This window comes from Chelonia mydas, chromosome 2 (assembly GCF_015237465.2).
Source record: "Chelonia mydas isolate rCheMyd1 chromosome 2, rCheMyd1.pri.v2, whole genome shotgun sequence".
Taxonomy (NCBI): Eukaryota; Metazoa; Chordata; order Testudines; family Cheloniidae; genus Chelonia; species Chelonia mydas.
The window spans coordinates 208,086,695-208,112,030 of NC_057850.1; positions in this window are offsets into that span (position 1 = coordinate 208,086,695).

Genomic DNA, 25,336 nt, shown 5'->3' on the forward strand with positions numbered 1-25,336 from the left:
TACATGGAAACTTTTCAGAGACACCATAATAGAGAGTCAAATGAAATGTATATCCCAAATTAAAAAACATAGTAAGAGGACCAGAAAAGTGCCACCATGGCTAAACAACAAAGTAAAAGAAGCAGAGGCAAAAAGGCATCCTTTAAAAAGTGGAAGTTAAATCCCATTGAGGAAAATACAAAGGAGCATAAACTCCGGCATGTGAACTGTAAAAATATAAATACGCAGGCCAAAAAAGAATGTGTAGAACAGCTAGCCAAAGACTCAAAAAGTAACAGCAATCTTTTTAAAGTATATCAGAAGCAGGAAGCCTGCTCAACAATCAGTGGGGACACTGACGATAGAGACGCTAAAGGAGCACTCAAGGAGGATAAGGCCATTGTGGAGAAACTAAATGAATTCTTTGCATCAGTGTTCATGGCTGAGAATGTGAGAGAGATTCCCCAACCAGAGCCATTCTTTTTAGGTGACAAATCTGAGGAACTGTCCCAGATTGAGGTGTCATTAGAGGAGGTTTTGGAACAAATTGATAAATGAAACAGTAATAAGTCACCAGAAGGTATTCACCCAAGAGTTTTGAAGAAATTCAAATGTGAAATTGCAGAACTACTAATGCAACCTATCATTGAAATCAGCTTCTGTACCAGATGACTAGAGGATCGCTAATGTGATGCCAATTTTTAAAAAAGGCTCCAGAGGCAATCCCAGCAATTATAGGCTGGTAAGCCTAACTTCAGTACCAGGCAAATTGGTACTATAGTGAAGAATAGAATTATCAGACCCATTAGGTGAACACAATTTGTTGGGGAAGAATCAATGTGGTTTTTGTAAAGGGAAATCATGCCTCACCAATCTATAGGATTCTTTGAGGGGGTCATCAAGCATGTGGACAAGGGTGATCTACTGGATACAGCGTACTTAGATTTTCAGCAAGCTTTTGACAAAGTCCCTCACCAAAGCGGTCATGGGATAAAAGGGAATGTCCTCTCCTGGATCAGTAACTGTTAAAAGATAGGAAACAAAGGGAAGGAATAAATGGTCTGTTTTCAAAATGGAGAGAGGTAAATAGTGGTTTCCCCCAAAGATCTGCACAGGGACCAGTACTGTTAAACATATCCATAAATGATCTGGGAAAAGGGGTAAACAGACTGCAAAATTTACAGATGATACGAAACTATTCAAGATAGTTAAGTCCAAAGCAGACTGCGAATAGTTACAAAGGGATCTCACAAAACTGGGTGACTGGACAACAAAATAGCATATGAAATTCAATGTTGATAAATGCAATGCACATGGGAAAACATAATCCCAATTATACATATAAAATGGGGTCTAAATTAGAAGTTATCACTCAAGAAAGAGATCTTGGAGTCATTGTGGATAGTTCTCTGAAAATGTCTACTCAATGTGCAGCAGCAGTCAAAAAAGCAAACTGAATGTTGGGAATCATTTGGAAAGGGATAGATAAGACAGAAAATATCATATTGCCTCTATATAAACCTATGGTACACCCACCTCTTGAATACTGTGTGCAGAACTGGTCACCCCATCTTAAAAATATATATATTTGAATTGGAAAAGGTACAGAAAAGGGGAGCAATAATGATTCGGGATATGGGACTGCTTCCATATAGTTGTTAAGAGATTAATAAGACTGACTTTTCAGCTTGGAAAAGAGATGACTAAGGGGGGAATATGATAGATGTCTATAAAATCATGACTGGTGTGGAGAAAGTAAATAAGGAAGCGTTCTTTACTCCTTCTCATAACACAAGAATGAGGGGTCACCTAATGAAATTGTCCGCAGGTATAAAACAAAGAAAAGGAAGTATTTCTTCACACAATGCTCAGTCAACCTGTGGAACTCCTTGCCAGAGGATGTTGTGAAGGCCAGGACTATAACAGGGTTCAAAAAAGAACTAGATAAGTTCATGGTGGACAAGTCCACCAATGGCTATTAGCCAAAATGGGCAGGGATGGTGTCCCTAATCTCTGTTTTCCAGAAGCTGGGAATGGGCCTCAGTGGATGGCTCACTTGATTACCCATTCTGTTCATTCCCTCTAAGGCACCTGGCATTGGCCACTGTTGGAAGACAGGATATTGGGCTTTACTTTGGTCTGACCCAGTATGGGCATTTTTATGTACTTACACAGCAATTTTTAGTTGTCCAGAAAACCTCCATCTAGTAAACGGTCTGCTCCATGACCACTCTCAGAACAATTTTATGTCCACTTAGGAGAGAACATACCGTGGTGACACAAATACAGTCAGTACCAAACTGCATTGGAGGGACTGGGCAGGGGAAAATTAGGTTTTATGAGTGTTTGGAATTTCATTTGTTCCTCTTCCTTATTGTACAAGAAACTTTTCCAACACAGGGCATTTCCTGAAGGAATTAATTCTCAGCTGTACTAAATGGCCCTCTAGCAATCACCTCTTCCAACCTATCATTAATCCGTTGGAAAGGCCCTGTGTCTCATGTTGTGGTTTAAACAATATAAATTCTTCTTTTTGTGATCAACTGCCATTCATCCTGAGTTTTGTTTTGCCTCAAAACTGGCTTTCCTAAAGAAGCACATCTTTCTGTGAGCTTGTAGGCAGTGTCTAATTAACTCTAAAAAATCAGCCTCTTTAGCTCGTGAAATGAATGATCACACTGTCAGCATGAGGAATCAAAGTGGAGTCTTGTTTAATATTGAAGCAGAAGCTGCCTTCTTCTAGATTCATACCATTGCAACATATGGTGGAGTGCTGGAATGAAATGCTGGATATAATATAGTTTGCCATATTTCTTAAGCAAAAATATTTTGAGAAAAAAGATGGAAAATGAAAAAATTGAGTGGAAGCCAGAAGATTGTCTTGCAAAAAGAGCATTATTTGTAGACAAAATTTCCTATTTACTATAATATACTTTCTTCCTCTAATAGCTGCTGGTATTTTGTACTAATTTTAGCCTGTATATGAGATTCATAGATTGTGCCCCATCTCCTGCATAACACTTAACTGAACAGCCCACTCATAGAACATTTTTCAGTTTAACTTGAGTGTAGGATTGATGGAATTTGAGAGGCTCTCATACAGGACATTTCACACTGCCAGAAGGCCTGTGTGGTGTTTGAATTAGAACTACTTATACACAATACTGTAGGCACAGTGTTTCCAAGCATGAAATAATCATTTGTGTAGTAAACAAGAGCAACTCTTCTCTTTGAATTTGTTGTTCTGTATAGAACTTTGGGCACTCTAGAAATGTCTAGGTAGGAAGCAGTGTGATACCCAAGGGAAAAATCTTAACAAACCATTTTTCTCAAACTGGGATGCCAGATCCAAAAGTTCAGATTTACACTCAAATCCAAAACTTGCAACTTGGTTATATTACTGTAATGGGCCAAGATAAAACACTGGTATAGTCCAGATTAAATCTTTTCAGAAATTTGGATTGGGAGTCAAATCCAGATCTGAACTCTGTGGTTCAGGCGAATTTCTTACCTGACGCAGTGCAAAGCAAGCACCACATTTTGTATAAACATGTTTTGTAGAAAGAAAAGGAGTACTTGTGGCATCTTAGAGACTAACCAATTTATTTGAGCATAAGCTTTCGTGAGCTACAGCTCACTTCATCTGATGCATACTGTGGAAAGTGTAGAAGATCTTATTATATACACACACAAAGCATGAAAAAATACCTCCTCCCACCCCACTCTCCTGCTGGTAATAGCTTATCTAAAGTGATCACTCTCCTTACTTTGTGAATGATAATCAAGGTGGGCCATTTCCAGCACAAATCCAGGGTTTAACAAGAACGTCTGGGGGGGGGCGGGGCTTTGGAAAAAACAAGGGGAAACAGGCTGCCTTGCATAATGACTAAGCCACTCCCAGTCTCTATTCAAGCCTAAGTTAATTGTATCCAATTTGCAAATTAATTCCAATTCAGCAGTTTCTTGCTGGAGTCTGGATTTGAAGTTTTTTTGTTGTAAAATAGCGACTTTCATGTCTGTAATCGCGTGACCAGAGAGATTGAAGTGTTCTCCGACTGGTTTATGAATGTTATAATTCTTGACATCTGATTTGTGTCCATTTACTCTTTTACGTAGAGACTGTCCAGTTTGACCAATGTACATGGAAGAGGGGCATTGCTGGCACATGATGGCATATATCACATTGGTGGATGTGCAGGTGAACGAGCCTCTGATAGTGTGACTGATGTTATTAGGCCCTGTAATGGTGTCCCCTGAATAGATATGTGGGCACAGTTGGCAACGGGCTTTGTTGCAAGGATAGGTTCCTGGGTTATTGGTTCTGTTGTGTGGTATGTGGTTGCTGGTGAGTATTTGCTTCAGGTTGGGGGGCTGTCTGTAGGCAAGGACTGGCCTGTCTCCCCAAGATTCGTGAGAGTGTTGGATCATCCTTTAGGAGAGGTTGTAGATCCTTAATAATGCGTTGGAGGGGTTTTAGCTGGGGGCTGAAGGTGATGGCTAGTGGTGTTCTGTTATTTTCTTTGTTAGGCCTGTCCTGTAGTAGGTGACTTCTGGGAACTCTTCTGGCTCTATCAATCTGTTTCTTCACTTCCGCAGGTGGGTATTGTAGTTGTAAGAATGCTTGATAGAGATCTCGTAGGTGTCTGTCTCTGTCTGAGGGGTTGGAGCAAATGCGGTTGTATCGCAGAGCTTGGCTGTAGACGATGGATCGTGTGGTGTGGTCGGGGTGAAAGCTGGAGGCATGTAGGTAGGAATAGCGGTCAGTAGGTTTCCGGGATAGGGTGGTGTTTATGTGACCATCGCTTATTAGCATTGTAGTGTCCAGGAAGTGGATCTCTTGTGTGGACTGGACCAGGCTGAGGTTGATGGTTGGATGGAAATTGTTGAAATCATGGTGGAATTCCTCAAGGGCTTCTTTTCCATGGGTCCAGATGATGAAGATGTCACCAATATAGCGCAAGTAGAGTAGGGGCGTTAGGGGACGAGAGCTGAGGAAGCGTTGTTCTAAATCAGCCATAAAAATGTTGGCATACTGTGGGGCCATGCGGGTACCCACATCAGTGCTGCTGATCTGAAGGTATACATTGTCCCCAAATGTAAAATAGTTATGGGTAAGGACAAAGTCACAAAGTTCAGCCACCAGGTTAGCTGTGACATTATCGGGGATAGTGTTCTTGATGGCTTGTAGTCCATCTTTGTGTGGAATGTTGGTGTAGAGGGCTTCTACATCCATAGTGGCCAGGATGGTGTTATCAGGAAGATCACCGATGGATTGTAGTTTCCTCAGGAAGTCAGTGGTGTCTCGAAGGTAGCTGGGAGTGCTGGTAGCGTAGGGCCTGAGGAGGGAGTCTACATAGCCAGACAGTCCTGCTGTCAGGGTGCCAATGCCTGAGATGATGGGGCACCCAGGATTTCCAGGTTTATGGATCTTGGGTAGTAGATAGAATATCCCAGGTCGGGGTTCCAGGGGTGTGTCTGTGCGGATTTGATCTTGTGCTTTTTCAGGGAGTTTCTTGAGCAAATGCTGTAGTTGCTTTTGGTGGGATCTCTCAGTGGGATCAGAGGGTAATGGCTTGTAGAAAGTGGTGTTGGAGAGCTGCCGAGCAGCCTCTTGTTCATATTCCGAACTATTCATGATGACAACAGCACCTCCTTTGTCAGCCTTTTTGATTATGATGTCAGAGTTGTTTCTGAGGCTGTGGATGGCATTGTGTTCCGCATGGCTGAGGTTATGGGGCAAGTGATGCTGCTTTTCCACAATTTCAGCCCGTGCACGTCGGCGGAAGCACTCTATGTAGAAGTCCAGTCTGCTGTTTCGACCTTCAGGAGGAGTCCACGTAGAATCCTTCTTTTTGTAGTGTTGGTAGGGAGGTCTCTGTGGATTAGTATGTTGTTCAGAGGTATGTTGGAAATATTCCTTGAGTCGGAGACGTTGAAAATAGGATTCCAGGTCACCACAGAACTGTATCATGTTCGTGGGGGTGGAGGGGCAGAAGGAGAGGCCCCGAGATAGGACAGCTGCTTCTGCTGGGCTGAGAGTATAGTTGGATAGGTTAACAATATTGCTGGGTGGGTTGAGGGAACCATTGCTGTAGCCCCTTGTGGCATGTAGTAGTTTAGAAAGTTTAGTGTCCTTTTTCTTTTGTAGAGAAGCTATATTGATATAACTTGAGCTATATTGATGACATCTTCATCATCTGGACCCATGGAAAAGAAGCCCTTGAGGAATTCCAGCATGATTTCAACAATTTCCATCCCACCATCAACCTCAGCCTGGTCCAGTCCACACAAGAGATCCACTTCCTGGACACTATAGTGCTAATAAGCGATGGTCACATAAACACCACCCTATACCGGAAACCTACTGACCGCTATTCCTACCTACATGCCTCCAGCTTTCACCCCGACCACACCACACGATCCATCGTCTACAGCCAAGCTCTGCGATACAACCGCATTTGCTCCAACCCCTCAGACAGAGACAGACACCTACAAGATCTCTATCAAGCATTCTTACAACTACAATACCCACCTGCAGAAGTGAAGAAACAGATTGATAGAGCCAGAAGGACTGGCCTAACAAAGAAAATAACAGAACACCACTAGCCGTCACCTTCAGCCCCCAACTAAAACCCCTCCAACGCATTATTAAGGATCTACAACCTATCCTGAAGGATGACCCAACACTCTCACAAATCTTGGGAGACAGGCCAGTCCTTGCCTACAGACAGTCCCCCAACCTGAAGCAAATACTCACCAGCAGCCACATACCACACAACAGAACCACTAACCCAGGAACCTATCCTTGCAACAAAGCCCGTTGCCAACTGTGTCCACATATCTATTCAGGGGACACTATCACAGGGCCTAATAACATCAGCCACACTATCAGAGGCTCGTTCACCTGCACATCCACCAATGTGATATATGCCATCATGTGCCAGCAATGCCCCTCTGCCATGTACATTGGTCAAACTGGACAGTCTCTACGTAAAAGAGTAAATGGACACAAATCAGATGTCAAGAATTATAACATTCATAAACCAGTCGGAGAACACGTCAATCTCTCTGGTCATGCGATTACAGACATGAAAGTCTCTATTTTACAACAAAAAAACTTCAAATCCAGACTCCAGCGAGAAACTGCTGAATTGGAATTCATTTGCAAATTGGATACAATTAACTTAGGCTTGAATAGAGACTGGGAGTGGCTTAGTCATTATGCAAGGTAGCCTATTTCCCCTTGTTTTTTCCAAAGCCCCGCCCCCCCCCCCCCCAGACGTTCTTGTTAAACCCTGGATTTGTGCTGGAAATGGCCCACCTTGATTATCATTCACAAAGTAAGGAGAGTGATCACTTTAGATAAGCTATTACCAGCAGGAGAGTGGGGTGGGAGGAGGTATTTTTTCATGCTTTGTGTGTGTATATAATAAGATCTTCTTCACTTTCCACAGTATGCATCAGATGAAGTGAGCTGTAGCTCACGAAAGCTTATGCTCAAATAAATTGGTTAGTCTCTAAGATGCCACAAGTACTCCTTTTCTTTTTGGAAATACAGACTAACACGGCTGTTACTCTGAAACATGTTTTGTAGGTGGAATATAATGTAACTGTTTCAGTGAAGATGTGTGCTTACTGATGTATGTATAAATAAACTTTTATCAGAAGCAAATATCAGAACGGTACACTGGTCTAAGTACCCAGACAAGGTGATATACACTAGAAATTCTAACATAATAATTGATTTGGGCATCCCTATTATTATTATATTATATATTATAATATTTATTATTATATAATATATTTATTATATATTATATAATATATATTATTATTATATAAATATGAACATTACACTTATATCTGTAAAACAATACACTTCCCAAATCAGAGAGTGTCAAGATTCCTTCCCCACTCTGAACTCTAGGGTACAGATGTGGGGACCTGCATGAAAACCTCCTAAGCTTACTTTTATCAGCTTAGGTTAAAACTTCCCCAAGGTACAAACTATTTTACCCTTGGACTTCCACTGCCACCACCAAACTTTATCTGGGTTCCTGAAAAAACGTAGTTTGGGAACGTCTTTCCCCCCAAAATCCTCCCAACTCTTGCACCCCACTTCCTGGGGAAGGTTTGGTAAAAATCCTCACCAATTTGCATAGGTGACCACAGACACAAACCCTTGGATCTTAGAACAATGAAAAAGCATTCAATTCCTTACAAGAAGACTTTTAATAGAAGAAAAAAAAAGAATCACTCTGTGAAATCAGGATGGTGAGTACCTTACAGGGTAATTAGATTCAAAACATAGAGAATCCCTGTAGGCAAAACCTTAAGTTACAAAAAAGACACACAGGAATATTCATTCTATTCAGCACAGCTATTTTCTCAGCCATTTAAAGAAATCATAATCTAACACATATCTAGCTAGATTACTTACTAAGTTCTAAGACTCCATGCCTGTTCTGTCCCCGGCAAAAGCATCACACAGACAGACACAGACCCTTTGTTTTTCTCCCTCCTCCCAGCTTTTGAAAGTATCTTGTCTCTCCTCATTGGTCATTTTGGTCAGGTGCCAGCGAGGTTACCTTTAGCTTCTTAACCCTTTACAGGTGAGAGGATTTTTCCTCTGGCCAGGAGGGATTTTAAAGGAGTTTACCCTTCCCTTTATATTTATGACAGACAGGAAAACTAAAGTTTTCAAATTTCCATCCTACAAGAACTAAGCAATTAATATATCACACCCTTGACTCCAGATATGCCCATTTGTGCACAGAATAGCTCTGCAAGCTGTTTTGCTGTTCCTCAGAGGAACAGGGTGCTGCTCTCCCTCAGCTGCTCAGATCCTGAGGTAAACACAAAGTCAGAATTCACCTAGGAAATGGGATCAATTTTTTGACATAAGCCAATCTGGTTCCCTTATAATGTGTGTTGTGGAGATCATTCTTTCTTAGAAACTTCTCAGAATTCCTTCTGTAGCCTTCTAATTGCCACCTCCTCAAACTCCTACTTTCCCAGTCCCACCTCTTGGGCTTTACTGAAACTAATTATTGATGAAATGTGATGAAATCTGGAAAGCACTGGCAAAAATTACACCAAAGTGGGGGACTCCATGGGAAATTCATAATATGTGACAAAGGCAACACTGGGGGCTAAATGGTTTATTTGTGTAACAGGCAGAAGTTTTTTAAATGTCTCCGTTTTATGAAGCCAAGACCAGGATTATATTTTCCCTCCCTCAGCTTTGTCTGTCAGAAACCAAGCTCTAATGTTCGGCTTTAGAGAGGTTATTTAGGATTAGTTTTACTTTATAGAACTCAAATTGTACCTGTGCGTATGGTTATGGACTGATAACAAAGCTTACTTGCATTCATTACATACTGTTATAAGTCTCTCAGCAGGAATAATAATACGGTTGCCTTCTACCAACAGTAATACAAGTAATGCTTAATCTTTCCCTGTGCAATAGGATAAGTTCAGCCTGAGGCTAGGCTTCCACTGGAAGTGATGCTTTGAGAAGATTCTACATTTATAATGCAGAAAAAGTAGGGCTGCAGAACATTTTTTAACTACTTCCCAGTAACTCTCCTGAGTTAACAATTTGGAGGTTCCCTGCTAAAAAGAGTGGCAGAAAAAGAGCTAGCTGCTTTGTGCAGCTGAGTAAGATGAAGATGACCATGTTTAGAGCAATGCCCCCTAGGGTCAACTGGTGCTTAAAAGGGGTATGGATTGTTACATTTATTTCATACTCTTCTGTGAGGCTGTCTGAATCCAACTCTCTGGGAATGTAAAGTTGCAGATCTCTGAGTAGGAGTCAGTGTCTCCTTGAAATAGAGCCTTCTGTAAAGCTTATGGAAAAAACCAATAAAAATTAGTAGAGACTGATAAATTTTCTAAAGGATGTTTAAACCAACATATCAAACTTTAGAATTTCTATGGCAGGGATATATTTCTCTCGTAAATTCTATGAGTCTATAGGTAGACTACCATTCTCTATTATATTCTGTAGGTTTTAAAAGTAATTTCTATAGATTTAATATTTATTAAATTTGATAGGGCTTATCTATAAGGGAAGAGAGAACAATGTTACAATACAACTGTGTTCTGCCTTTTCTGTTAGTGTGGCAGTAGCCACATCCATTCTTTCTCTAGAATAACCTTGTGTTATAAGAACAGGAGTACTTGTGGCCAGAGGTGAAAGTAAACCGGTACGCCCCGGTACAGCGTACCGGTAAGAGCCAGTGCGCCGTACCGGGGTGGATCGGCTTACCCAGGCGCAATTTAAAGGGCACACTGGCCCTTTAAATTGCTGCCAGACCCCTGCTGCCGGAGCCCTGGAGTAGCGGCGATTTAAAGGGTGCGGGGCGGTTGTGGCTCCGGCAGGCTCCAGGGACGTTTTAAAGGGCCCGGGGCGGTAGTGGCGGCTGGATCCCTGGGGAAGCGGCGGCAGGGTTGCGGGGACGATTTAAAGGGCCCAGGGCTCTGGCTGCTGCTATCGCCCAGGGACCTTTAAACCGGTGCCAGAGCCCCCGGATGCCACTGTTACCCTGGGGAGGGGGAAGGAGGCACTTGCTGGTACAGGGTGGGCTGGGGCTGGCTCTGACCTCCCGCAGCCCAGCCCCTTCCGCCTGAGGCCCCACCTCTTCTGGGGGCCAGAGCCGGCCCCAGCCCAGCCCCGTACCGGTAAGTCCCTAGACTTACTTTCACCCCTGCTTGTGGCACCTTAGACACTAACAAATTTATTAGAGCATAAGCTTTCCTGGGCTACAGCCCACTTCATCGGATGCATAGAATGGAACATATAGTAAGAAGATATATATATGTATGTATGTATATATACACAGAAAAGGTGGAAGTTGCCATACCTTCCCTGTATGTATATAAATATCTTCTTGCGGATACAGACTAACACGGCTGCTACTCTGAAACTTGTGTTATAGCCACTCATTACACTTCTAGAGATTGTTGTTGTTGTTCTATATGATTCTATTCAGGTTATTTTTGACCATGCCTATTATTGTGCCTTGAACTAGCCTTGTGTCTGAGTACCTGAGGGTTCAGCCTAGGTTCTGGTGTTCTGAAAGATCAATATTTGCCTATGTAAGAGGCAGAAAGGTGGGATTTAACTAGATAAAATTCTTCAGGAAAGCCCAGAAGGTTACTCAGAAAGCCCAGGACTATTCTCATGTTGGCTGAAATCTTATCAACTATGCAAGAGTTTAAAAAAAGAGACCCAAGAATGTCAGCTTTTAATCTCTCCCTCTCTTTCATTGGGATCACAGATCAGGACCATAAGGGTTCATTTACTGACCTTTCCTAAGCATGTTGACTTCTTCAGACTTGGGGTTCAGCCTTTTGTACAATCATTTCTGCTAGACTGATAAAAGTTAGACACCCTAAGGGTGTTATTAGCTTCCTTTATGGGATTTGGGAAGAATGCAATGTGGTCAAATAATTAGAGCACAGAACTGGGGTATGTCTACACTGCAATCTAAGCCCAGGATTAGTAGAACATGAGTAGCAGACCCTGGATTTGTTAACCTAGAGCTTGAGCATCTACACTCATTTGTAACCCTAGGTTAGGAATTGCTGAACCCTGGGGCTCCAGCATCTACACTGTATTATGTGGGCCCAAGTCCAGTCACCGTATCCCAGACTTCCCAGAGCCCTCCCAAAGTGTGACCACTCTAGCCCTTTGTTCATGATGCAGTGTTGGAAAATTTGACTGTCTAGAGGACAAAGAAAGTTGGCCCTTGGGATTGTGGGTTACTTTTGGTGGTCTCCCACAGCACAAGTCCAGGAGGGGCTGTCTCTACACTGAAAAGCAATGAGGCTTGAACCCTGGGTCTTTGCTTGATTCAGGCTCAGACCCTCCACCCCCATGGGGTTAGTTCAATTTGTGTGTAGATGGAGAGGGGTTAGGCCTGAGCCTGCATTTGAACCCTGGGCTGGGGACTCAGGAGACATGCTTTCTTTTGTTCTCCGTCACAGACACAGACTGTCTTTGTGACTTTAAATAAGTCACACAACATCTCCATGCCTCGGTTTCCATGCTCTAATATGGAGCTGATAATACCTTTCAAAACCATTTTGAAATGCCTTTTGAAGAAAAGTAATATATAAATATAAATTGTTACTATAAAGGCTTTAGAGCCCTTATTCAAACTAATTGAACCCATTGAAATAAATTCTCTTTAGTGTGGTTTTCTCCACCCAGAGACTGAAAGAGCCAGAAGCCCTTCTTATTTATCCTTCCTGTTAGGAGAATAAACAAAGATTTGCACATTGACACCATTCAAAACTCTTCCTTTTTGTGCAGCCATGGTCCCATGTATTCCACTGTACAAAAGGGTTACTGAAGTGTTCAGGCAAAATGCTGCTGGTTTTGTAAATTGTGATGATATTATACAAACTTCTACTTCTTATTGAGCGAGTGTTTGGGCGCTGGGCAGGATGAAGGCAGAGGTTTCACTTTTATGGATCAACAGTTCTTTTATTCACCATTTTGTGCAGGTCTGTTTGTTCTGTTGGATCCTTTGGGGCAGGTACTAATCCTTTATATGTGCTTTTAGTGACAATGGTGGTCATGGACTCCACAGAGTGAACCTTGCAACACAGAAACTAATATATCATCTTTGTTTTTTTTCTTTTCAAAATATGCCCATAAAAGTTAGGAATAACTGTGCCCCAGTCTAACGTATGACATACAAACGTATGACAGTATAACTACCAATCCACGCCCCTAAGCGACGCAGTTATACCGACCAAACACCCAGAGTAGACAGCGCTATGTCTGCGGGAGGGCTTCTCCGGTTGACAGAGCTGCTGCCTCTCTGGGAGGTGGAGTAAGAACGCTCTCCCGTTGGCGTAGGTAGTGTCTTCACTAACCACTACAGTGGCTCTGCTTTACTGCTACAGCACTGTATGTGTAGACAAGACCTCAATTTTTCAGGCTCAGCTACTTTTTTAGATTGCAGATGTCATAAAAACCCCTGTGTTTCTGGATCTGTCTGTAGCTAAGATCAGAAACATAGAGGAGCATCCAGTGGTCCCCTGATATCCAGCATATAGCATTGTTTTGCTTTTTTCTTTAAAAAAAAAAAAATAGAACATTCATTCATGCCTTGGACACGATATAATACTATTGTGCTGAGAGGTGCTGGTGACTGCTGCATCACAATCCTCATTGAGACTGGGTGGGACCAATATTCTTCAATTAACATTACTATGAGGATAAGTTAATCAGAAGCCCCCCCCCACAACTAAGAAAAAAAAGGGGTCATGAACCTGCCCAAGAGATTGAACTGTGTGAACAGAGGGGTTTTGCTGAGTATTGTGGGGGGGGGGTGGTATGTGTGCGTGAGAGAGAGAGAGAGAACATGCAAACAGGCAGATACTGGGAGATATGGAGAGACAGACAGATGGAAGGAACAGCTGAGAGCACAGTATTTGATCCTGGAAGAAATCTTGGGAGAGGTTTTTAGGGTAGGGATGCAGGCTGAAAAGAGTGTTCTTGGTGTTTTGAGCTGCTATTTGATCCCTTTTGCATTCAGAGATGCAGGACTTTGTTCATTCTTTGTAAATAAACAAAAATGTATCAAAGAAATATCTGACTAATACCAATTTGTACTCCCAACTGGAATATCCCCAAACTTCGACTAGCCACTTGAGAGGAAAAGGGGAACAGTACCTTCCTTCGTGGCTAAATTACAGCACACTTGCAATAATAGAGGTACACAAACTTTGTGGACCAGACTCTACCTTCCATGGAAGATAGCATGCAAACCTCTGAGAGCTCTGAACTGTGCAAGTGTCCTGAGGAAACTATGCTGTATCATCTCTTGGACAACAACAAAGCATCCTGATTTATCAGAAGGAGCAGGAAGCATAGCCTGCCAACTCCATGGAGCCAGTGCATCAAAGGCCAAATCCCAAGGATGTCTGTCATCCACTTAGATCAGTCCCTCCCTTCCCCCCAGTATTTGCTATTTTTCTTGCTATGCTGCCATTGGCTGAACTGCCACCTGCTGCAAGCTCCTTTCCTTTCTGTGACATTCAAAGACCAAAAGAGGTGGTGGTAATACAAGACCATTCAACATTAACTTGTGTGGTAATTTGTCATATTAATTAACATGGGTTGCCATGGGAGCAACAGCACTTCACAGAACTGTTGTTCCCTGAGTCTGTTGGGCCCCCTCTGACCTGCCCAAGTGTCTCTCTGTGTTGATTAATGTGTATTTGATTCCTTCCAAGCTTCAGAATGAAGGGGACTGTATGATCCTTTGGAAATAATTCTGCTTCTAACATTATCCCTTGTTGCATACAGCATGGTAGATAAAGCTCTGGAAGTAAAACAGTAAATACGAATGAGAGGGTGTGCAATAGTAGTGAAATCTGTTCTAAAAATGAGTGGAGGCTTATGAGTATAACAGTCTTGTTTCCTTATTGATACCATTAAGGATAAGAGAAATGAAAAGCTGTAGTTCTTGCTCCCATCTTGCGAACAAGAGGGATCTTGCTGCAAACAAAGGGTTATATCGGTGCCAGCATATATTCAACTATTATGAATCATTCCATTTTTCTGAGTTAGCATTCTCTGTATTTTCTTTATACGGCATATATAATAGGTAGATAATCTTGTTATTTCGACACTGCAAAGTAAGCAGGTTTCATGGCTGAGGGCCTGAACTTGCAAGCACTCCCAAGTGCACAACTCCTGCCGACTGCAGTGGAAGCTCAGCTTCTACAGAGTTGCAGAATCGGGCCTTAAGAGAAGATTTCATTTTGTAGCTGAAATGATTCTCCAATTCCTTTTAATTTGCTCTCATCAAACCACCTAAACTAAAGGTAACCCCAAATTTGGCACTGAAAAAAGGCTCAAAGTGATTTCTCCCCCAGGCTCAGTGGAAATGTAAGTGAGCTACAGAACCCTTCTGATTCTGTTAAATTTAAGAGAATGAACTTTAAGCTTTTCGTAAAGTTTACTTATTTGGAGTGTAGTGTCAAGGGCTGGTTCCCAAACTGAAGAAACAAAGTTGAGCTCAAGAGACTAGGAAAACTGAGATTAAGAATGGAATGGAAAGTTTTACATGTGAATAGAGATATATGCAGTTAGCCTATCATCCTGGGGCTTCTATAGGGCCCATCACCATAGTACTGTGAGATTCTTAGTCATTCAGTCTACTGGAAGCAGAGGGAGATTCACTAAGAGGTGAGTTACAATAGCATTGAATGCAGGGGGAAGAGAAATTCACTGTGCATTTCAAGTCCCTGCTCCAGACTTCCTGTGTGACTTGGGCAAGTAACTTAGCTTCAGTTCGCCATCTGTAAAATATGGATAATACTTCTTACCTATCTCATAAAGCTGTGGGGAAGATCAACGCGTTAATAATTGTGGGAATAAGAACCATATAATTACTTACAAAAGGAAGTAACCCTTTCAATCTAATTATATCAAATAAAAGCCACATAAAAGTAGACCAAGCATTTGAACACACATGCATAGAAAATCACAGATATGCTTTGCAAAACATTTATTTTAAAAACTAATTAGGTTAATTCTCATAATGTAATAATAAGCAACAAAGAACAGATAACATCCAGAACTCATTGTTCTCTTATGTACCTCTAACAAACATCAATTTTGTTTTCCAAGCCTAGACTCCTTGTCATCATCCTGATAGTTTGGGTAATGTCAAAACAGCACTAAGTAGTCTCAACTCTCATTAAAATTAAAAGAAACAGAAACCTTGACCCCTCCCTCACTTTCTCATGCTTATGGCACTATCTCTTGGCTTTAACTAAGGATTGGTCTACACTACAGCTTATGTCAACCTAACTCTGTAAGCATCTACACTAAAATGTCACTTTTGATGATGTACCTTTCCTGCTATGCTGACTTAATAACTCCACCTCTGTGAGACATGTAGTGCTTAGGTTAATGTAGTTCGGTTGATGGAGTGTCAGTGTAGACACTGTGTTACTTACATTGATTTTAGTGGCCTCTGAGAGGTGTCCCACAATGCCCCACCCTGACGACTCTGGTCACTGTTTTGAACTCTACTGCTGGGCAGCCAGGAATGCAGGTACACACCCTTCCCCTTTTAAAGCCCTGTGAATGTTTGACATTCCGTTTCCTGTTTGTTCGGCATGGAGAGCTCACCTAGCTACTGCCCAGCTGGCCATGCCAGCTCCCCGCTGCAGACGTGCTCCTGCCTGGAAGAACACAGGAGGTGGTAGATTTCCTGGGTCTGTGGGGAGACGAGGCTGTGCAGGCACAGCTCCGATCTAGCTATAGAAATGTTGATATCTATGAGCAGATCACTTGGGACATGGGAGAGAAGGGCTACAGGAGGGACATGCAGCAGTGCCATGTGAAAGTCAAGGAGCTGCAGCAGGCGTACCAGAAGGCAAGAGAGGCGAACAGTCACTCTGGTGCAGAGCCGCAGACATGCCACTTTTTATAAAAAACTGCACGCCATCCTCGGCAGAGACTCCACCACCACAACCACCAAGTCAAAGGCCCCTGGAGTGAACAGTGAGGAGGAGGAGGTGTTGGATGATGAGGAGGAGGAGTATGGAGGACTGGCAACCGGATCCAGTGGCGCAGAGAGCCAGGACCTGTTTTCGACTCCAGAGAAGTCGAGCCTAAGGTCCAGTATGGGTGAGCCTGATGCAGGGGAAGGAACCTCTGATAAGTATGCAGTTTGCGTTGATCTTGCAGGGACACATCTGTTCATTCACTTTTTTTAATCAGGCTAGAAGAGGTAGTGAAATAATCAATAGAGGTAGAGTCGCTATCTGCTTCTCATTCCCCTGTGCAGTTAGGCAGAGGGGGCCCTGCAGAACAGTCTGTTTATGTGTACTGGGATGTCCCATGAATCCTCCATAGAGATCTTGAGGAAACTTTCCTGGAGGTAGTCTGCAATGCTCTGCTGAAGGTTTCTAGGAGGGCTCCTTATTGTTCCACCACGGTAGGACACTTTCCCACACCACTCAGCAATTACTTCAGCAGGCACCACTGCAGCACACAAGCTAGCAGCATATGGACCCGTGCAAGAGCTGTTCCCTTTCAGCCTCCATTATCCTCAGGAGTGAGATGATAGCTAAAGTCATCTCTGCCTGTGGAAAACGGTGCCAGTATTCAGTTCAATCACCCTATCCGCATATACTCATCTCTGTGAGCTATTCCCCCACTCCATTTTCCCAACTCACTTGCTCCCTCCCGCCCCGGGCCATACTCACCATGGCTGGGACTGCCACCATGCTCTATAGCAGTCCTGCAAGCCTCTGGTGCTTTGTATACCAAGCACAGGGCTTGGAGGATCACCCTCATGGACAGAATGGACATGGATAGAGCGGAGAGGGGAAAAGCACAGGAAAAGGAGAGAGAAATGCAGCAGGAGATGCTAGTGCTTTTCAAGTTGCAAACAGACATGCTGGAGACTCTTGTTGATCTTCAGGTTCAACAGACCAGCCTCTGCAGCCCACAGCGAACTACATTCCAGGACCTCCATACACCCCACTTCCCACACATTCCATGTGGTATCTGGGGCTGCTGCACTATGCCTATCAATCCACCCCAGAGAAGCCACACATACACTGGCCTGTGAGAGACACGGTTGGTGTATGAGTTTGTGAAATGAAAATGACTGTTCTTTCGCCTTCAATGGCTCTTCCCTGTATTTATAAAGTTTAATTCAGTTACAAATATGTCTGTTTGCATGGGTTTGGAATAAAAGTCTATTTATGGAAACTTAATTCATCTTTATTAGTTCACAACATATGCTGGCTGGGGCTGATATCGTTTCCAGACAATAGCAATAGGTGCATTTGCGATATTATATTACTACACACTGCACTCATTACTAGGTTTAAACCAGGGTGCAAAAAAAACAACGCCAGGCAGAGCACACTACAGCAACACACATTACTGTGGCTATCTATTAAAATGGTCTTTCAAAGCCTTGCTGAATCATATAGCTCCCCACTGAGCTCTTCTTATAGTCCTGGTATCTGGCTGCTCAAATTAGCATTCTGCTGTTCCACCTCCACCCTGGTGGAATCTTCCCACCTTTGCTTCACAGATATTATGAAGTACACAGCAGGCAGCTCTAACCGTTGGGATACTTTTTTCACCTAGGTCTAATCTTGTGAGCAGACAGCGCCAGCCACCTTTCAAATGGTCCAAGACACATTCAAATGTCATTGTGTACCTACTGAGCCTGTAGTTGAAGTACTGCTGTTGAGGTGGCTGGTGTACAGCTTCATGAACCGTAGGAGTAAGAGGTAGGCAGGGTCTCCCAACATCACTATTGGCATTTCAACATCCCCAATGGTAATCCTCTGGTCTGGAAAGAAAGCTCCGGATTGCAGCTTTCTGAACAGGCCTGTATTCTTAAAGATGTGTGCATCATGCACCTTCCCTGAACATCCTGTGTTGATGTTGGTAAAACATCCCTGGTGATCTACCAGTGCTTGCAATTCCACAGAAAAATAGCCCTTTCTGTTGAGGTAATCTGTGGTAAATAGATGCCAAATTAAGGATATGCGTTCCGTCTATCACCCCCACCACAGTTCAGGAACCCCATTGCTGCAGAAACCATCCACTATGTCCTTCACATTGCCCAGAGTCACCGTCCTTTGTAGCAAGATGCCATTAATGACCGTGCACACTTGCATCACATCAACCCCCACGTGGATTTTCCAACTCCAAATTGATTATAGACAGAGTGGTAGCAATCTGACATTGAAAGCTTCCACACAATGATTGCCATTTGCTTCTCCACTGTCCGTGCAGCTCTCGTTTTGGTGTCGCTGTACCGGAAGGCTGGGGTGAGCTCTGCACAGTTCCAGGAATGTGGCCTCGCGCATCTGAAAGTTCTGCAGCCACTACTTATCCCATACCTGCATAACGATGCGATCCCACCAGTCAGTGCTTGTTTCTTGGGCCCAGAACTGGCGCTCCACCATCTGCAGCTGCTCCATGAATGCCAACAACTTTGAATTGTTTCTTTCTGTGTTGCACAGCAAGTTAGCTTTCAAAGAATCATCATGTTCCCCATGGCTCCTTTGGTGGCTCTGCAAATACCGCAGGATCAGGCATGTTGTGCTCACAGTGCTCAGCACAATAGTGCAGAGCTGTGCAGGATCCATGCTTCTCACAGAGACGGTGGACACATGGGTTTGCGGGGCTTTTGAAAAGAGGTTTCATTATGTGATGTGGATAAAATTATGGGATAGAGAAAACAGCATCATGGGACATTGAAACAATGTACCCAGCAACCCCTATGCAATTTGTTTGCCCCCATAAGGCATTGCAATCCCTTCCCTGTGCTACATGGTGGCAAGCTGCACAGTGGGATAGCTACCCACGGTGCACTGGTCTCTGCATCAATGCAAGCGCTGGTAGTGAGGATGTGCACTGCCAACACAAGGATCGTAATGTATTCCATTTCCTCAAAGAAAGGCCGAAATGAATAACTTTATATTTTTGCCGCAAAGCATTCGGACACACTTGTTGGTCTACTTAATACCTAAGTGCTGTACTTTTCTAATGAGAAGGGAACTTGCTGTGCCATGAATCTAATGTGCCAATGCCAAAAGGGGATGCACTGGCCCATACTTAGTTGCATTCTTAAGCAACTATGTTCTACTATAGTCTTAATCTAGACTTTTAAGCATTCTGCATTCTACTACATTTTTAAGCTACTACATTTTCATTTTTACCATGAATCTAATGTGCCAGTGCCAAAAGGGGATGCACTGGCCCATAATTAATTTCATTCTTAGGCCACTACTTTGACCCCCGAAAACATATTCTTTGTCTCAGTGGAACTTTACAGTATTTTCAACAGCCACCTGCATATTTCCCAGCACTGACATTTTTATTGATTGTTGTTTCTAGATGAATGATCTCCTTCCTTCTCTGTTCCTTCATTTATAGGTTTGTATTTTACCTTGCTTTGATTTCCTAAATAATTTATACTATGTCTTCAGTTACAGCCCAAAAAATTCAAAGCAGATTTTTAGTTACCTCTTATTTTTTCTGTATGGTCATATTGAAAAACTGCATAACAGAAAGTTCAAAGGTAAAAATAGTGTAAAGCACATATTAATGTACATTTTAAGAAGCAATAGCTTTATCAGTCCTATTTCTTTTAGCAGGAGTGCACTCTTCATCTCCTATGAAGCTCTCCAACCCCACACAACTCCTGTGTGGCACTTGACTATCCCTCCAGTTATGATCTAAGTAATATGAAATAGGGATCCAGTATTTAAACAGCACAAATATCTACCTCTAAATTCAGTTTCTTTCCCATCATGGGATCATGCACAAGTGACCCAGCCCTGGCCTTCTGGTCAGGGTTCTCCAATCCAATCTTTCATAAATTAGACCTCTGCTATGGTACCCTTCAAGCAAGGGCAGGAAAGCAGCTGTCTTCAGGTGGTTGTTTACTTGAAGCATTGGGGGAAATGAGTTAGTCCAGATAAGAACAGGCACAAACCTTTACCTGTTGCCCAAGCGCAAACTTTTCTTGAGGTTTGGGAATGATTCAGTTTCTCTTCTTTCTCCATCCCCATAACCATGCCTTATATTTGCTGATCTCTGGCAGTCTCTCTATGGGGCTCAACTGCAACTGTTTGTCTTGCATGGGACTTGGGTGTGGCACGACATGAGACGCCACCAGGGAAGAGTCTTAGCAGGAGGTATGAGTGGAGAAGAAGCTGGGCATATTGTGGAGGCTGCTGGGCTTTGTTTCTAGGCCTGATGTTACCAATGAAGTTAGATGCTTTGGAAGAGAAGCACAGAACTTCTCTTTCCTCCGCCCCCTCCTCCCCCCCCAACACAAATATTGGCTTTGTTGAGGAGAAATGAAATCCTGACCCCGTTCCAAAGGAAATTGTCATTTACTTCAGTGGGGCCAGGATTTCACCCATGTCCTTTGCTGTTGAGCCTTCTCCCAAACATCTGTTGCTTATGAAGTTGAAGACATCCAGCTTCTTCATTTTCAATCACTATTAACTATATTCTTCCTTTAAAAATAGGACTTGGTCTTAAATAGGAAAAAAAACAATAATTCTCTCTAGGTCAAAAAAAACCAAGCATCATCAGTGATTTTAAAGCTACTATAAACATGCACTTTGAACATTATTAATGTTTAGTGTAATTAAAAATCTCCTTCATGACAACTGGATGTTGATTCCTGCAATAATGCCCGTAGTAGAAGGCAATGCAGTAAGTGGTCTATTGATTTATATTGAAGTCTTCATTACCTGACTCTCTTCCTATTACAATCTATAAGCGACTGTCAAAAAGACATCATGAAAAGCATTTACAAGCTGTTTTCACTTCTCAGCTGTAGGTCTATCAGATTGATTATCTGAGAGAATATCATTACACTAGTCTAGCTCATTTCTTTTCATTCACACAGTTTGTTCACTTGACTGCTGCTGCTTAACGGATTCATTTTAGGCTGCATTATCCACATACACTGTTCTTCATTCACCATTTTATTCCAAGGATGTAATAAGAGTTTAATGGTTTTTTTTTAAAGTATGATTTACCTCTTATTTTTTTCTAAAGTTTCAGATAATGTGTCTTGAATGTCTGGCTCTAAATATTTACCCTAAATATACTCTAGTTACTCTGTCACGTTATTATCACGTACTACTCTGGGTAGCTGAATTGTTCTTCTTTCTAACTTGGCTTTCTTTTACATGCACTATAATATTATGGATCAAATACATTATACAGAACATACAGTACCATCTGTGTAGTGGGATCTAGACATCCATAACAGGCAAATATACACTTCCTATCAAAGAACAGTTTGAACTGCTGTGTATTACTTTCCTATTTTATCTTGCTGACTTACAAATTATTTCTTCTCTAGAGCTGTTTGAACTTACCTGACCTTTAATTTTTTTAAACATGTGGAGTAAGGGGGGACTTTAAGCACAGTGGCTTTCACATATTGATGCCTGCATTCAAATCCTGGCTTATATGACATGTTGAAAAAATGTTCTTCTCCCAATTCCCATTTCTTCACATCACAAATGACCACACACTTTTTTGGAATGAGTTGACTATGCAGTGATAGGGACAGGAGTAGGAAAACACTACAATGTCGTAAATACCTTTGAATAGCAACCACTCTGCTATTTATACCCTTTTATAGTCTTAAGCCTGGATTCAGCAAAGCATGTGCTTTGCATGCTTAGCAAAGGAGAGAAGCAGGGTTTATATGTATAAGATGTAATATTGATGTGGAAATATGCTTTTACCAAATTTGCCAGTAAAAGTTGTATCTTTAGAATTCTTCACATTGAAACCAAACTGGTAATCTCTATAGAGTATTGTAGTGAGAATTTAAAACACACAGTCAGCCGCTTCACCCTTCCAAAATATACAAGAAAAGCAAATCGTGATCTGTTGTCAAACAGGTTATAAGAGATTACATAACAAAGGGCCAGAGTGTGTCACTCTTAGGGCTGGTCTACACTACCGCGGTAAATCAGTCTAACTTACACAACTTCAGTTACGTGAATAACGTAACTGAAGTCGATGTAGTTAGATCCACTTACCGCAGTGGATACACTGCACTGTGTCGACGGGAGAGCATCTCCCATCAACTTCCCTTATGCTTCTTGGAGAGGTGGAGTACACAAATTGATGGGAGAGTGCTCTCCCATCGATTTAGTGTATCTTCACCAGACCTGCTAAATCAACATTCGCTGCATCGATTGCAGCAGTGCCGATCTACCGGTAAGTGTAGACATGCTCTTACAGTACTTCAGAAAAGTATTCACCACTAAAGTATAGTAAGTACCATGTGAATTAGGGTGGCAGAATCTGGCCCACAATGTTTTACTGTATGAACCTGATCCAAAGGCCATTGCAATCAACGGAAAGTCTTTCATTGACTTAACTGTATTTTAGATCATGCACATATATCCAGGTTATGTTAAATTCTCCAACACCCTGATCTTTTAACTAATCTTTGGAAGGAAGGTTTTTACTGGTTCTTGGTTTGGTCCTAATGAGTAACCACACATTCTGTAGGATGCAAAGTACAGCGAAGTATTTATGAGAGTGCCTGCTGTAAACAGTGACCAAGGTTCCACAATAATCAGAAAATGTCTGGAGATATATTTGGTTAATTATATTAGTGGTGTCACCTGACAGACTAATAATTCTGAAGTCCACTTTCTTTAGGTTAAATATGAGTGCTCTTTGGCTCAAATTTTAATAATGCTTTTTATTTATACAGGGATTTGACAAATACATACTCCAGAGTGGAACAAATAATCTTTGAGTAATATTGAACCTGAAAAGGTCTAAGTTTCAGATACACAAAATAGCCACCACCATATGGCAGTGGCTATTTTCAGTACGGTTTAGTTCTCTCCACCTTTTTTCCCCGCTCACTCCTTCCATGCTTGCCACTTTTCTGAAACCAGAGAGGTTCGTTCTTGTTGTGGCACCTAGGGTGACCAGATAGCAAGTGTGAAAAATTGGGACAGAGGGTGGGGGATAATAGGAGCCTATATAAGAAAAAGCCCCAAATATCGGGATTTTCCCTATAAAATTGGGACATCTGGTCACCCTAGTGGCACCATCCATAAATTTGGACGTTTCAGCCCACAAACTCAGTATGTGTTGAAAATAAACGTCAGCAGGAGGTCTTAGGGGCTCAAGAAATGCAAGATCAGGCCTTATGTTCTACAGTCCATTCCCTAATGAGACCTTTATTGGCTGAGTCAACTCAGACCATAATCGAAAACAACTTTTCAAAATCTGCAGTTGTTTTTTTTTCAAAGCACCAAATGTTGCAAGAAAACAATCTCTCGTTTATTTGACTTGCAAAGGTTTCCCCATATATATTTTAATGAGGCTATAAGTCAGGATTTGTGTTGCTTTCATTTTTACTTAATGTGTCTCTGTGTGTTGTATTTGTTTGTTGTATCTGGCATTTGATAATGTGTGTTTAAATATTTGCCAGTTTCTTGAGAGAAGGTTGGAGGAGATCAGTGTTTTTTCCTTTGTGAACAATGAAGGTCAAAGAAAAGCAGATTGAGTCAAATTCAGTCTTGGTATAGGTGGGCACATCTCCACAGCCAGACTCAGTCAGTGGATCAACACTTGCTAACACCTTGACTCAATCTGGCCCTATATCTCTTGTCTAAGGGGAACTTCTCCATTGTCTGAGCATTTGACTGGATGTTGGAGACTTGATGTTGGCGCTATGGATGTTGGAGACCTGTTAGCTTGTAAAATATTTCAATATACAACAGTATAATTCTCTGTATGGACTCAATAGTCATTATAGGACATCATTTTGGTAGCTACAAATAATAAAAGTATTGAGGGAAGGTCTAGCAGAATTTTTTAATTAAGTGGATTTACCTTCTAAACTTTCAGCTTATTTTTGCTCTTGTCCAATGTTCCGCATCTTTGCTCAGCCGTAAAGAAACCTAAATATTATTGTGTCTCCCCTAGCTAAATCAGTGCAATTTTGTACAGGCTATAGAAATAGTGTCAACCCCTTTGCCATGATGGGAGGCCCATAATGTCATGGATCCACTGTGGCAGTGTGCTGCAGTGGGGGTTGGGAAGTGATTCTGCCGCCTGAGGACTTGGCAGCCCTCTGTGTGCTAGAGAAGCATGGAAAGCAGTGGATTTTGGACAGCAGCAGTGGTGTAGCCAAGGTGTTTGAAATGTGTAGGTCCATTGCCCACTATTATTCTGGGAAGGTGGATCTACACAGGTCAGGGAGGTGTGGATAATGCTAAAATAAGATGCAGTTATATCTATAGAACAGATGAATCACTTCTCCCTTGCACACACATTTTGGTCCTCTGTGCAAATACCTGTTAGCTGGTTTTGGGTGGACATCAGAAATTTACCCAAAGAACTTGTTATTGTTTTAAAGATGAAATCTGAATAAACATTTGCAGAGCACAAAACTGCATAATCACTACAAACTAGATTAAAAGTATCCCAGGAACCACAGTTAGACACAGTAACAAGAGTTTATAGACATATGGATTCATTTTTCACAGCAGGCAAACATAACTGATAGTATTTGTGGACTTATCTACCATAAAGTCCTTTGAAAATCTCTCCTTAGGAATTAATAATTGTCATTGTTTGGCACCAAGTTCTAATCCTAACAAAATGTTAACTGCTAATTATAATATTATTGGCCAAATTCATGCCAGGTGTAACTTCATTGAAGTAGTTGATTTTTTTGCAAATTTTTGGAGATAATTGAACTAAATTTCATTATTTTTGTTATATATCTGTCTACACATTATTGAAGCACAGAAGTCATCAATTGTGAGTTAATGGTCA